We start from the raw sequence: 14,761 nt of genomic DNA on the forward strand, positions 1-14,761 counted from the left end.
CCTTCATCCAAGGTTGCAAGAGTGCTACTCCCCATACATAGTGTGTTGTACTTTGTTTCACTCCTTCATTGAACAGTAGTTATAGTCATAAAGTTACGTTCATTCGCAATACACCATTTCCATTCCACAAATACATGTGGTAGTTTACATGGCATGTCAAATTTGCATTGCAAATAGTCTGGGAGTGTTATGGCTTGGGGGTAGAAGCTGTTTAGAATCCTCTTGGACCTAGACTTGGTGCTCTGGTTCCGCTTGCCATGCGGTAGCAGAGAGAACAGTCTATCACTGGGGTGGCTGGAGTCTTTGACAATTTTTAGGGCCTTCTTCTGACACCGCCTGGTATAGAGGTCCTGGATGGCAGGAAGCTTGGCCCCGGTGATGTACTCGGCCGTACGCACCACCCTCTGTAGTGACTTGCAGTCGGAGGCCGAGTGGTTGCCATACCAGGCAGCGATGCAACCCATCAGGATGCTCTCGATGGTGCAGTTGTAAAACCTTTTGACGATCTGAGGACCCATGCCAAACGTTTTCAGTCTCCTGAGGGGGAATAGGTTTTGTCGTGCCCTCTTCACGACTGTCTTGGTGTGCTTGGACAATGTTAGTTTGTTGGTGATATGGACACCAAGGAACTTGAAGCTCTCAACCTGCTCCACTATATCCCTGTCGATGAGAATGGGGGTGTGCTCTGACCTCCTTTTCCTGTAATCCACAATCATCTCCATTGTCTTGATCACGTTGCGGGAGAGGTTGTTGTCCTGGCACCACACGGTCAGGTCTCTGACCTCCCTATAGGCTGTCTCATCGTTGTCGTTGATCAGTTCTACCTACCACTGTTGTGTCATCATACTGAATCTCAGGGTACTAGCAGTTTGCCCCAGTGTATTACATGGTTATTATTCCAATACTAACCTTTATTTTCTAGTCATGTATTCAGCCAACCTTCCATCTCACACACAGTAATAATATACAGAACTTTATTATTATAAAATATTTGACTACATCGTTCAAACAAGATACTAAGTAGTTCAAACAAGATCGTTCCAAGTGATTTTTTATTTTTGTTACCTTGGGCTTCAGGGCTTCTATACATAATATGTGTCAGTGTGTAAAGGTAGAAGCAGGGCAGGTAGAGACCGATCCCCTCCAGACAGTATGAAAGAAGTGACCGACAGATTGATGAAATGAACAGAGCCGAAGTGAAAGTCTCATCCTGAGACTCCGTAAGAAGTAGTGAAGTCGTCTCCTACTGGTTTGTGTCTATGGATGTCCCTGGTGCATTGGGGCGCCAATGGTGTATGGATGTGTCTTGTCACTGCTCATATCGCCTTTTTCTTCCTGAATGGCAACCTGCTCCAGATTTAAACATTTTTTTTAAAGCTCCATCTACTCAGCTCGTCTAAATGGGAGAGAGTCAGGTGTGTGATTCATCACGCTGACCTTCAGCTGTCTGCAAATAACACAATAAAAACCCTGCCATTTCAGTAACATAAAAAGGGAACGAAGGCGTAGCTGAAGATGTGTGAAATACGGCCGCTAAATCAAAGTTTTGTCAGCCTGAATCACATCTCGACAGGATAAGCCGTCTGACACCTCTCGTCGCCTCTTTTCATCAACTACTGCTGCTGTGAACCAGTAGAATCACAGTTCTACTGTGCTACTGATGTTGGATTGAAGTCTCCACGTTGCTGCTACATTGGAGTTGACTTACGTTACAGTGCTGACGATGCTGTGATGTGATGGAGTTGACCTTGTTAGGGTGTTGACGATGCTTTCATGTGACGGAGTTGACTCTGTTGCGGTGTTGACGCTGCTTTCGTGTGACGGAGTTGACTCTGTTGCGGTGTTGACGATGCTTTCGTGTGACGGAGTTGACTCTGTTGCGGTGTTGACGCTGCTTTCGTGTGACGGAGTTGACTCTGTTGCGGTGTTGACGCTGCTTTCGTGTGACGGAGTTTTCTCTGTTGCGGCATTGACGATGCTTTCGTGTGACAGAGTTTTCTCTGTTGCGGCGTTGACGATGCTTTCGTGTGACGGAGTTGACTCTGTTGCGGTGTTGACGCTGCTTTCGTGTGACGGAGTTGACTCTGTTGCGGCATTGACGATGCTTTCGTGGGACGGCGTTGACACCGCTACGGTGTCCACGCGCTTTAATGTAATGGGTAATGGGAGTGGGATTTGCTGTGGTGCTGACGGTGTCGTGACTCTCATGCCCCTCGCTCATATTTCCCACAGGTTCTGCAGAGGCTCATCAAGTCCAGAGGGAAGTCCCAGGCCAAGCACCTCAATGTCCAGATGGTCGCTGCAGACAAACTGGCCCAGTGCCCTGCCGTGAGTATAGTCACACCACTGGCCAGAGGTCGACCTGGATCACACCCACCACACGCCACAGCTATTACAATCTGGAAGGATACTGTTTCTTTGTGCAGATTGACGATTTGGGTCTTTGTGCCTCAAGCCTCTATTGATACCATAAAGGAGACTGTCAAGGGCGGAGAGGAGAACTTGAGAAGATACGCACTCGAGTTACTTGAAGTCTTGTGTAAATCGTGCACTGATGTTGATTTGCGTGGAGGTTTTTTGAGTTGTGTGCGTATATATCTCCCGTCAGGATTTTGACCTTATATTAATAATACTGTTGTGGAATGCTTCAGAAAGCCTCATATCTCCTGCCAAATCTATTTCAGTCCTTCTGTGATCGTCTCTGGTTTTCTTTTAGAATATGATCCCAAACATCACAGGCTTGTGAAAAAATCCACCCTAATTTAATTCCAATAGCATCGCATCCCTGGTGGTATTTAGCTTTTAAGAGTCTCCCTGATCTGACTATTCTTGCCAAATTAACATTTAATGCTATTAAATTGGTTATTTTGTCTCTGATACAGTTTTAGTCTAACTTAATCCAAGAAGCATGTCAGTTTCTTGTAAAAAAAAATATTAAAAAAGAAAGAAAAAAAAACAAGGTGCAAAGTCATTTGGAATCTATAAAATAAAGTATCTTAAGAAAAAATAGATCCTCTCTTATAAAGTTGCTATCTATCATTGACCCATACTAAGCTCATACCTGTACTGTTTTGAGCCCATAAAAACACTAACAATACTGTTTTCCCCTCTGTTTATCTCTCTCCATCTCCCTCACTCAGGAGATGTTTGACATCATCCTGGATGAAAACCAACTGGAGGATGCGTGTGAGCACATGGCTGATTACCTGGAGGCCTACTGGAAGAGCACCCACCCCGCCAGCTGCAACCCCCCCAATCCGCTGCTGCCCAAGGTGTCCACAGCCGCCCTGCCCTCCAGCCCCGCTCCTGTCTCCAGCATGCAGGTACAGGCGCTAACCAGGCTCCGGGCCATTGTGGGCGGCCTGCTCCGGAGCCCAGACAAGGAGGAGGACAGGGAGAGCAGGGAGGGCAGGGAGACAAGTAGCTCACTGGCTGTCAGCAGTCTTTACTGCCACAGAGTCAGCGCCATGGCACACTGACCACGACAGGGAAGAGCAGGACAGAGAGAGAGAGAGATGAAGAACAAAGAGATACAGAGATACAGTGAGAAGGAAAATGAAAGAGAGAGGGAGATGGGGGGGGGGGGCTGAGGATGCAATGAGATGTAGAGAAACTAATAGGAAGAGGCATCGAGAGACAAGGGGTGGCATGACTAGTGGTGGGCCTGCTAACCATGACTGAACAAGATCATTAAGCCTTGAAATTACACCGACAAATCTGGAGCTTGTGTTTAGAATTGGTTCAACATGGCTGGTTGCTATCTTTTGAAAAAATGAATTCTTACAGGCAGAGGAATTTTGCATGACGCACTTTTGTCAGTTTGAGAATAATTATCTATTTGAAGTGTCTGTATTTAACGGCAGCGAACAATTCGTTTGGGCCATTTGATTGATGCAGATCAGTTTCATGTGAATTTCAAATGTCCACGTCTTTTCTCCGTCCCCATGCCTTGCTGAAACTCCTAACAATGAACGTCCTTTTTAAAAACCTGAAAATGATTCTGACTACTTTTGACCAGGGTTCATAGGGCTCTGGTCAAAAGTAGTGTACCGTGTAGGGAATAGGGCGCCATTTGTAAATCAATCAAGTTCGAACAAATATGATTACTTTTTGGGAAATGTTTAGTATTCTCCATGACCACAGTCAACCTTTCTAGGGTTGATCCTTTCATTTCAACCTTTGAGTGTGCAGTGCAGTGCACATGTGTGTACTTGTACAAGTGTGAGTTTGAATTTCATGCATGTGGGTTTGATTTGATATACTGTATGGATGTGGTTGGAGTGCGTGTTTGATTTGATATACTGTATGGATGTGGTTGGAGTGTGTGTTTGATTTGATATACTGTATCGATGTGGTTGGAGTGTGTGTTTGATTTGATATACTGTATGGATGTGGTTGGAGTGTGTGTTTGATTTGATATACTGTATGGATGTGGTTGGAGTGTGTGTTTGATTTGATATACTGTATGGATGTGGTTGGAGTGTGTGTTTGATTTGATATACTGTATGGATGTGGTTGGAGTGTGTGTTTGATTTGATATACTGTATGGATGTGGTTGGAGTGCGTGTTTGATTTGATATACTGTATGGATGTGGTTGGAGTGTGTGTTTGATTTGATATACTGTATGGATGTGGTTGGAGTGTGTGTTTGATTTGATATACTGTATGGATGTGGTTGGAGTGCGTGTTTGATTTGATATACTGTATGGATGTGGTTGGAGTGTGTGTTTGATTTGATATACTGTATGGATGTGGTTGGAGTGTGTGTTTGATTTGATATACTGTATGGATGTGGTTGGAGTGCGTGTTTGATTTAATATACTTTATGGATGTGGTTGGAGTGTGTGTTTGATTTGATATACTGTATGGATGTGGTTGGAGTGCGTGTTTGATTTGATATACTTTATGGATGTGGTTGGAGTGCGTGTTTGATTTGATATACTGTATGGATGTGGTTGGTGTGCGTGTTTGATTTGATATACTGTATGGATGTGGTTGGTGTGCGTGTTTGATTTGATATACTTTATGGATGTGGTTGGAGTGCGTGTTTGATTTGATATACTGTATGGATGTGGTTGGAGTGTGTGTTTGATTTGATATACTTTATGGATGTGGTTAGAGTGTGTGTTTGATTTGATATACTGTATGGATGTGGTTGGTGTGCATGTTTGATTTGATATACTGTATGGATGTGGTTGGTGTGCGTGTTTGATTTGATATACTTTATGGATGTGGTTGGAGTGCGTGTTTGATTTGATATACTTTATGGATGTGGTTGGAGTGCGTGTTTGATTTGATATACTTTATGGATGTGGTTGGAGTGTGTGTTTGATTTGATATACTGTATGGATGTGGTTGGAGTGCGTGTTTGATTTGATATACTGTATGGATGTGGTTGGAGTGTGTGTTTGATTTGATATACTGTATGGATGTGGTTGGAGTGCGTGTTTGATTTGATATACTGTATGGATGTGGTTGGAGTGTGTGTTTGATTTGATATACTGTATGGATGTGGTTGGTGTGCGTGTTTGATTTGATATACTGTATGGATGTGGTTGGAGTGCGTGTTTGATTTGATATACTTTATGGATGTGGTTGGAGTGCGTGTGTGATTTGATATACTGTATGGATGTGGTTGGTGTGCATGTTTGATTTGATATACTGTATGGATGTGGTTGGTGTGCGTGTTTGATTTGATATACTTTATGGATGTCGTTGGAGTGCGTGTTTGATTTGATATACTTTATGGATGTGGTTGGAGTGCGTGTTTGATTTGATATACTTTATGGATGTGGTTGGAGTGTGTGTTTGATTTGATATACTGTATGGATGTGGTTGGAGTGCGTGTTTGATTTGATATACTGTATGGATGTGGTTGGAGTGTGTGTTTGATTTGATATACTGTATGGATGTGGTTGGAGTGTGTGTTTGATTTGATATACTGTATGGATGTGGTTGGAGTGTGGGTTTGATTTGATATACTGTATGGATGTGGTTGGAGTGTGGGTTTGATTTGATATACTTTATGGATGTGGTTGGAGTGCGTGTTTGATTTGATATACTTTATGGATGTGGTTGGAGTGCGTGTTTGATTTGATATACTGTATGGATGTGGTTGGAGTGCGTGTTTGATTTGATATACTGTATGGATGTGGTTGGAGTGCGTGTTTGATTTGATATACTGTATGGATGTGGTTGGAGTGCGTGTTTGATTTGATATACTGTATGGATGTGGTTGGAGTGCGTGTTTGATTTGATATACTTTATGGATGTGGTTGGAGTGCGTGTTTGATTTGATATACTTTATGGATGTGGTTGGAGTGCGTGTTTGATTTGATATACTGTATGGATGTGGTTGGTGTGCGTGTTTGATTTGATATACTTTATGGATGTGGTTGGAGTGCGTGTTTGATTTGATATACTTTATGGATGTGGTTGGAGTGCGTGTTTGATTTGATATACTGTATGGATGTGGTTGGAGTGCGTGTTTGATTTGATATAGTTTATGGATGTGGTTGGAGTGCGTGTGTGATTTGATATACTGTATGGATGTGGTTGGAGTGCGTGTTTGATTTGATATACTTTATGGATGTGGTTGGAGTGCGTGTTTGATTTGATATACTGTATGGATGTGGTTGGTGTGCGTGTTTGATTTGATATACTTTATGGATGTGGTTGGAGTGTGTGTTTGATTTGATATACTTTATGGATGTGGTTGGAGTGCGTGTTTGATTTGATATACTTTATGGATGTGGTTGGAGTGTGTGTTTGATTTGATATACTTTATGGATGTGGTTGGAGTGCGTGTTTGATTTGATATACTTTATGGATGTGGTTGGAGTGCGTGTTTGATTTGATATACTTTATGGATGTGGTTGGAGTGCGTGTTTGATTTGATATACTGTATGGATGTGGTTGGTGTGCGTGTTTGATTTGATATACTTTATGGATGTGGTTGGAGTGCGTGTTTGATTTGATATACTTTATGGATGTGGTTGGAGTGCGTGTTTGATTTGATATACTGTATGGATGTGGTTGGAGTGTGGGTTTGATTTGATATACTGTATGGATGTGGTTGGAGTGTGGGTTTGATTTGATATACTTTATGGATGTGGTTGGAGTGCGTGTTTGATTTGATATACTTTATGGATGTGGTTGGAGTGCGTGTTTGATTTGATATACTGTATGGATGTGGTTGGAGTGCGTGTTTGATTTGATATACTGTATGGATGTGGTTGGAGTGCGTGTTTGATTTGATATACTGTATGGATGTGGTTGGAGTGCGTGTTTGATTTGATATACTGTATGGATGTGGTTGGAGTGCGTGTTTGATTTGATATACTTTATGGATGTGGTTGGAGTGCGTGTTTGATTTGATATACTTTATGGATGTGGTTGGAGTGCATGTTTGATTTGATATACTGTATGGATGTGGTTGGAGTGCGTGTTTGATTTGATATACTGTATGGATGTGGTTGGAGTGCGTGTTTGATTTGATATACTGTATGGATGTGGTTGGAGTGTGTGTTTGATTTGATATACTGTATGGATGTGGTTGGTGTGCGTGTTTGATTTGATATACTGTATGGATGTGGTTGGAGTGCGTGTTTGATTTGATATACTTTATGGATGTGGTTGGAGTGCGTGTGTGATTTGATATACTGTATGGATGTGGTTGGTGTGCATGTTTGATTTGATATACTGTATGGATGTGGTTGGTGTGCGTGTTTGATTTGATATACTTTATGGATGTGGTTGGAGTGCGTGTTTGATTTGATATACTTTATGGATGTGGTTGGAGTGCGTGTTTGATTTGATATACTTTATGGATGTGGTTGGAGTGTGTGTTTGATTTGATATACTGTATGGATGTGGTTGGAGTGCGTGTTTGATTTGATATACTGTATGGATGTGGTTGGAGTGCGTGTTTGATTTGATATACTGTATGGATGTGGTTGGAGTGTGTGTTTGATTTGATATACTGTATGGATGTGGTTGGTGTGCGTGTTTGATTTGATATACTGTATGGATGTGGTTGGAGTGCGTGTTTGATTTGATATACTTTATGGATGTGGTTGGAGTGCGTGTGTGATTTGATATACTGTATGGATGTGGTTGGAGTGCGTGTTTGATTTGATATACTTTATGGATGTGGTTGGAGTGCGTGTTTGATTTGATATACTGTATGGATGTGGTTGGTGTGCGTGTTTGATTTGATATACTTTATGGATGTGGTTGGAGTGTGTGTTTGATTTGATATACTTTATGGATGTGGTTGGAGTGCGTGTTTGATTTGATATACTTTATGGATGTGGTTGGAGTGTGTGTTTGATTTGATATACTTTATGGATGTGGTTGGAGTGCGTGTTTGATTTGATATACTTTATGGATGTGGTTGGAGTGCGTGTTTGATTTGATATACTTTATGGATGTGGTTGGAGTGCGTGTTTGATTTGATATACTGTATGGATGTGGTTGGTGTGCGTGTTTGATTTGATATACTTTATGGATGTGGTTGGAGTGCGTGTTTGATTTGATATACTTTATGGATGTGGTTGGAGTGCGTGTTTGATTTGATATACTGTATGGATGTGGTTGGAGTGTGGGTTTGATTTGATATACTGTATGGATGTGGTTGGAGTGTGGGTTTGATTTGATATACTTTATGGATGTGGTTGGAGTGCGTGTTTGATTTGATATACTTTATGGATGTGGTTGGAGTGCGTGTTTGATTTGATATACTGTATGGATGTGGTTGGATGTGTTTGATTTGATATACTGTATGGATGTGGTTGGAGTGCGTGTTTGATTTGATATACTGTATGGATGTGGTTGGAGTGCGTGTTTGATTTGATATACTGTATGGATGTGGTTGGAGTGCGTGTTTGATTTGATATACTTTATGGATGTGGTTGGAGTGCGTGTTTGATTTGATATACTTTATGGATGTGGTTGGAGTGCGTGTTTGATTTGATATACTGTATGGATGTGGTTGGTGTGCGTGTTTGATTTGATATACTTTATGGATGTGGTTGGAGTGCGTGTTTGATTTGATATACTTTATGGATGTGGTTGGAGTGCGTGTTTGATTTGATATACTGTATGGATGTGGTTGGAGTGGTGTTTGATTTGATATAGTTTATGGATGTGGTTGGAGTGCGTGTGTGATTTGATATACTGTATGGATGTGGTTGGAGTGCGTGTTTGATTTGATATACTTTATGGATGTGGTTGGAGTGCGTGTTTGATTTGATATACTGTATGGATGTGGTTGGTGTGCGTGTTTGATTTGATATACTTTATGGATGTGGTTGGAGTGTGTGTTTGATTTGATATACTTTATGGATGTGGTTGGAGTGCGTGTTTGATTTGATATACTTTATGGATGTGGTTGGAGTGTGTGTTTGATTTGATATACTTTATGGATGTGGTTGGAGTGCGTGTTTGATTTGATATACTTTATGGATGTGGTTGGAGTGCGTGTTTGATTTGATATACTTTATGGATGTGGTTGGAGTGCGTGTTTGATTTGATATACTGTATGGATGTGGTTGGTGTGCGTGTTTGATTTGATATACTTTATGGATGTGGTTGGAGTGCGTGTTTGATTTGATATACTTTATGGATGTGGTTGGAGTGCGTGTTTGATTTGATATACTGTATGGATGTGGTTGGAGTGTGGGTTTGATTTGATATACTGTATGGATGTGGTTGGAGTGTGGGTTTGATTTGATATACTTTATGGATGTGGTTGGAGTGCGTGTTTGATTTGATATACTTTATGGATGTGGTTGGAGTGCGTGTTTGATTTGATATACTGTATGGATGTGGTTGGAGTGCGTGTTTGATTTGATATACTGTATGGATGTGGTTGGAGTGCGTGTTTGATTTGATATACTGTATGGATGTGGTTGGAGTGCGTGTTTGATTTGATATACTGTATGGATGTGGTTGGAGTGCGTGTTTGATTTGATATACTTTATGGATGTGGTTGGAGTGCGTGTTTGATTTGATATACTTTATGGATGTGGTTGGAGTGCGTGTTTGATTTGATATACTGTATGGATGTGGTTGGAGTGCGTGTTTGATTTGATATACTGTATGGATGTGGTTGGAGTGTGGGTTTGATTTGATATACTGTATGGATGTGGTTGGAGTGTGGGTTTGATTTGATATACTTTATGGATGTGGTTGGAGTGCGTGTTTGATTTGATATACTTTATGGATGTGGTTGGAGTGCGTGTTTGATTTGATATACTGTATGGATGTGGTTGGAGTGCGTGTTTGATTTGATATACTGTATGGATGTGGTTGGAGTGCGTGTTTGATTTGATATACTGTATGGATGTGGTTGGAGTGCGTGTTTGATTTGATATACTGTATGGATGTGGTTGGAGTGCGTGTTTGATTTGATATACTTTATGGATGTGGTTGGAGTGCGTGTTTGATTTGATATACTTTATGGATGTGGTTGGAGTGCGTGTTTGATTTGATATACTGTATGGATGTGGTTGGTGTGCGTGTTTGATTTGATATACTTTATGGATGTGGTTGGAGTGCGTGTTTGATTTGATATACTTTATGGATGTGGTTGGAGTGCGTGTTTGATTTGATATACTGTATGGATGTGGTTGGAGTGTGGGTTTGATTTGATATACTGTATGGATGTGGTTGGAGTGTGGGTTTGATTTGATATACTTTATGGATGTGGTTGGAGTGCGTGTTTGATTTGATATACTTTATGGATGTGGTTGGAGTGCGTGTTTGATTTGATATACTGTATGGATGTGGTTGGAGTGCGTGTTTGATTTGATATACTGTATGGATGTGGTTGGAGTGCGTGTTTGATTTGATATACTGTATGGATGTGGTTGGAGTGCGTGTTTGATTTGATATACTGTATGGATGTGGTTGGAGTGCGTGTTTGATTTGATATACTTTATGGATGTGGTTGGAGTGCGTGTTTGATTTGATATACTTTATGGATGTGGTTGGAGTGCGTGTTTGATTTGATATACTGTATGGATGTGGTTGGAGTGCGTGTTTGATTTGATATACTGTATGGATGTGGTTGGAGTGTGGGTTTGATTTGATATACTGTATGGATGTGGTTGGAGTGTGGGTTTGATTTGATATACTTTATGGATGTGGTTGGAGTGCGTGTTTGATTTGATATACTTTATGGATGTGGTTGGAGTGCGTGTTTGATTTGATATACTGTATGGATGTGGTTGGAGTGCGTGTTTGATTTGATATACTGTATGGATGTGGTTGGAGTGCGTGTTTGATTTGATATACTGTATGGATGTGGTTGGAGTGCGTGTTTGATTTGATATACTGTATGGATGTGGTTGGAGTGCGTGTTTGATTTGATATACTGTATGGATGTGGTTGGAGTGCGTGTTTGATTTGATATACTGTATGGATGTGGTTGGAGTGCGTGTTTGATTTGATATACTGTATGGATGTGGTTGGAGTGCGTGTTTGATTTGATATACTGTATGGATGTGGTTGGAGTGCGTGTTTGATTTGATATACTGTATGGATGTGGTTGGAGTGCGTGTTTGATTTGATATACTGTATGGATGTGGTTGGAGTGCGTGTTTGATTTGATATACTGTATGGATGTGGTTGGAGTGCGTGTTTGATTTGATATACTGTATGGATGTGGTTGGAGTGCGTGTTTGATTTGATATACTGTATGGATGTGGTTGGAGTGCGTGTTTGATTTGATATACTGTATGGATGTGGTTGGAGTGCGTGTTTGATTTGATATACTGTATGGATGTGGTTGGAGTGCGTGTTTGATTTGATATACTGTATGGATGTGGTTGGAGTGCGTGTTTGATTTGATATACTGTATGGATGTGGTTGGAGTGTGGGTTTGATTTGATATACTGTATGGATGTGGTTGGAGTGTGGGTTTGATTTGCATTTGATTTGTTTATGGATACAATGCATTCAAAATCATAGAGGATAATCCCAAAAAGTGTTTTACTCTGCATAGGTGTGTTGGTGTGTCTAACTGTACTAACGGCCGTGTTGTTTGTTTGTGTTGCTAACCCCAGGGCAGCGGGGCAGAGCAGAAAGCAGGGGACAAGGCAGGACAAGGTGTGGAGAGGAAGGGCTCCAGGGAGGACCACCACCATCACCACCACCACAGCCAGCATCAGAGCCAGGAGCAGCCAGACGGGGAGAGGGAGGAGGAGGAGGAGGAGAAGGAGGAGGAGGAGGAGGGGAGGCCCCTGAGGACAGAGTCTTCCAGGAGACCCCAGCACATCCACCACCGCTCCTCCTCCCAGCGGACTGAGCAGCACCACAACAACCACCACCACCATCATCATACTGGTGGCGGTGGTAGCCGGGGCAAGGGCCTCTCCCGGGGGGAGACACAGGACTCAGAGACCCCCGAGAGCCGGGAGAGCAGAGAAAGCAGAGACTCAGCCTACATAGAGCCCCGCACTCACCTCCTGCACCAGGAGGAAGAGGAAGAAGAGTTTGGAGAGGAGGAGTATGAGGAGGAGGGGCTGGGAGAGGCAGGGCACCCTCAGCAGGGGCACTACGAGGCTCCGCCTCACCCCAGGGACCACAACCACCATCACCACCACCACCATCACCGTGGCGGCACTGGCGAGGAGGCGGACCACGGTACGACAGGACACCACCGCTCCAAGGAGCGCAACGAACAGGACCACAACGAGCGCAACAAGCCGCGCGGTCACCAGCACCACCAACGACCGGCCCGCGACCACCACCAGTACTATGACCGGGACAGGGACAGGGACAGGGAAGGGGAGGTGGCCCCCAAAAAGAGGGGCGACACAGGGGACTGGGCCAGAGACCCCTATATTCACCAGTGACAGCCCAGCCCCTAGACCACAAACCCCTTACACACTGAGACAGTGGTACTGTAGGACTCACCCCCCTCTTTCCCAAACCATTCTGTTGTCCCATCTTGCTGCTATACTCTTAAGCCCCTGCATCCCCCGTTTATGTCCGCCTCCTTTGTAAAGCCTACTGCATCCTTAGCAACGGCACTATTTTGATCATATATAGATATGGATATATAAATATATAAATGTGTGTATCAATACATAGACGTTGTCGTTTATGTGTGGATATGCATGGATCTTCTCAAATATGCATATTTTAAACCTGTGTTTGATAAAGCATGACACAACAGCAGAATTCTCTTCTGTACTGTGCTTTCTGTGATTAGCGTTTTTAAATTGTATTTCTATATTGTTTTTTTCTTTTTCTTACTGCCACTTGAACAATCATTTGTTCATTCAGACTACTGTTAACGGTGACTGACTGAGAAGTGGGAAACCAGGTAAGGTTAAATGCTAAATATTTGCAATTGTTTTATTTCTGTTTAATTCAAATGTTCCGGTTTTCTTTCTTTCTTTTTTTTAAATTCTGCTCATTTTCGGTGTTTGGTCCTCTGACATTGGTTCCTCTGGTGTTGATGCTGCCTCTCCATTGGGGCACACCTTGGTCTTGCCTTACAAGACAATTAATAGTGACATGACTTGCTGTCTTACATTACAGTACTGTTGTTCTATTTATAAAGGGTCCAGAAATGTTTTATAACATTGATAACACTCTGTTCAGCACTTTTAGCACAGCATTCTGTAGACTGATTCACAGTGTTGGTGTCCGGTGCACAGCGATTTGATATTTCAGGGTACAGTTATCGGGTCAAACCAATCCACTCACACACTAGGGGACTTTTATCTATGATGATATGTCTTTTTTAAGTTTGACCATTTTCTAAGGACAGTTCCATGTACTTAAGTACAGTCCAATTAGCTATGAATGTGCATTATGAGGTATTGTGAGAAATTTGCCAATTGTCCACTTTTTCTTTTGAAAATCAATCACAACCACTGAATGATATCAACTGGATGAAAAAGGGAAGCCTTTCTGCTAAGCTACTGTGGTCAAGAAATGTCATACGCCCCAAGTTATAACCGGAGCCATACATTTAGAAACGTTTTCTCTCTAAAAAAATATTTATTTGAAAATATATGGCTCTGGTTATAACCTAGCACAGTTGAGGTTAGGGCCAACTCCTAACTTAGTTCAGGCTGCCCTCTATAAATTAAGGGAGTTCATGTGCCCCAAATTGCACCCTATTCCCTATATAGTGCACTACTTTTAACAAGGGTGCACTATGTATGAAATAGCGTTCCATTTGGGATGCACCCCCTAGGGTATCCTGTCCCTCTGTTTACATTACCATCAACCAACCAGTCCCCTAGAACAAGTCTTAGTTTTTAAATGTTATTTTTGCCTCAAATATTATGATTATAATGTACAATCCATTTATATGCTACTGTAGTAACACTACACATTTTTAAGAGTGTACATTTGTATGTACATATGTATAAATACAAAAAAATAAACTTGGCAACAAAGGATTTATGTAGAGGACAAGAAAATCAACTGGTCTTAGATTTATTTGAAATACGTTTCAGGAAATGCTGTTTCTTACATACCTGTGGTGTCTGTCTGTACTTTGTGTGTCGGCAACTGTGTGTACGTGCGTGCATATCTGTGTCTAAAAGTCATCGCTTCCTCTGAGAATGACATTCATAGCTTACGTTAGTACTCTGACCAGGAATGGCCCGCCAGGACATGGGAGAGATGAGAAGAGACAGAAGTGAAGAAGACTGGTCTGGTCTAAGAATAGAGACCTCTGAAACCATCCTGAAACTCCCAGGTGGAACCAGCTGCCTCCGAGTCGCCATGACGCCAT

General features: G+C 42.1%; 1 pseudogene; it reads left to right on the forward strand.

Moving 5' to 3' along the window:
• LOC124039796 overlaps window positions 1-14,444 on the forward strand; it is a 52,956-nt pseudogene extending 38,512 nt beyond the window's left edge.
• The last annotated feature ends 317 nt before the right edge of the window (window positions 14,445-14,761 follow it).

This window comes from Oncorhynchus gorbuscha, linkage group LG07 (genome assembly GCF_021184085.1).
Source record: "Oncorhynchus gorbuscha isolate QuinsamMale2020 ecotype Even-year linkage group LG07, OgorEven_v1.0, whole genome shotgun sequence".
Taxonomy (NCBI): Eukaryota; Metazoa; Chordata; class Actinopteri; order Salmoniformes; family Salmonidae; genus Oncorhynchus; species Oncorhynchus gorbuscha.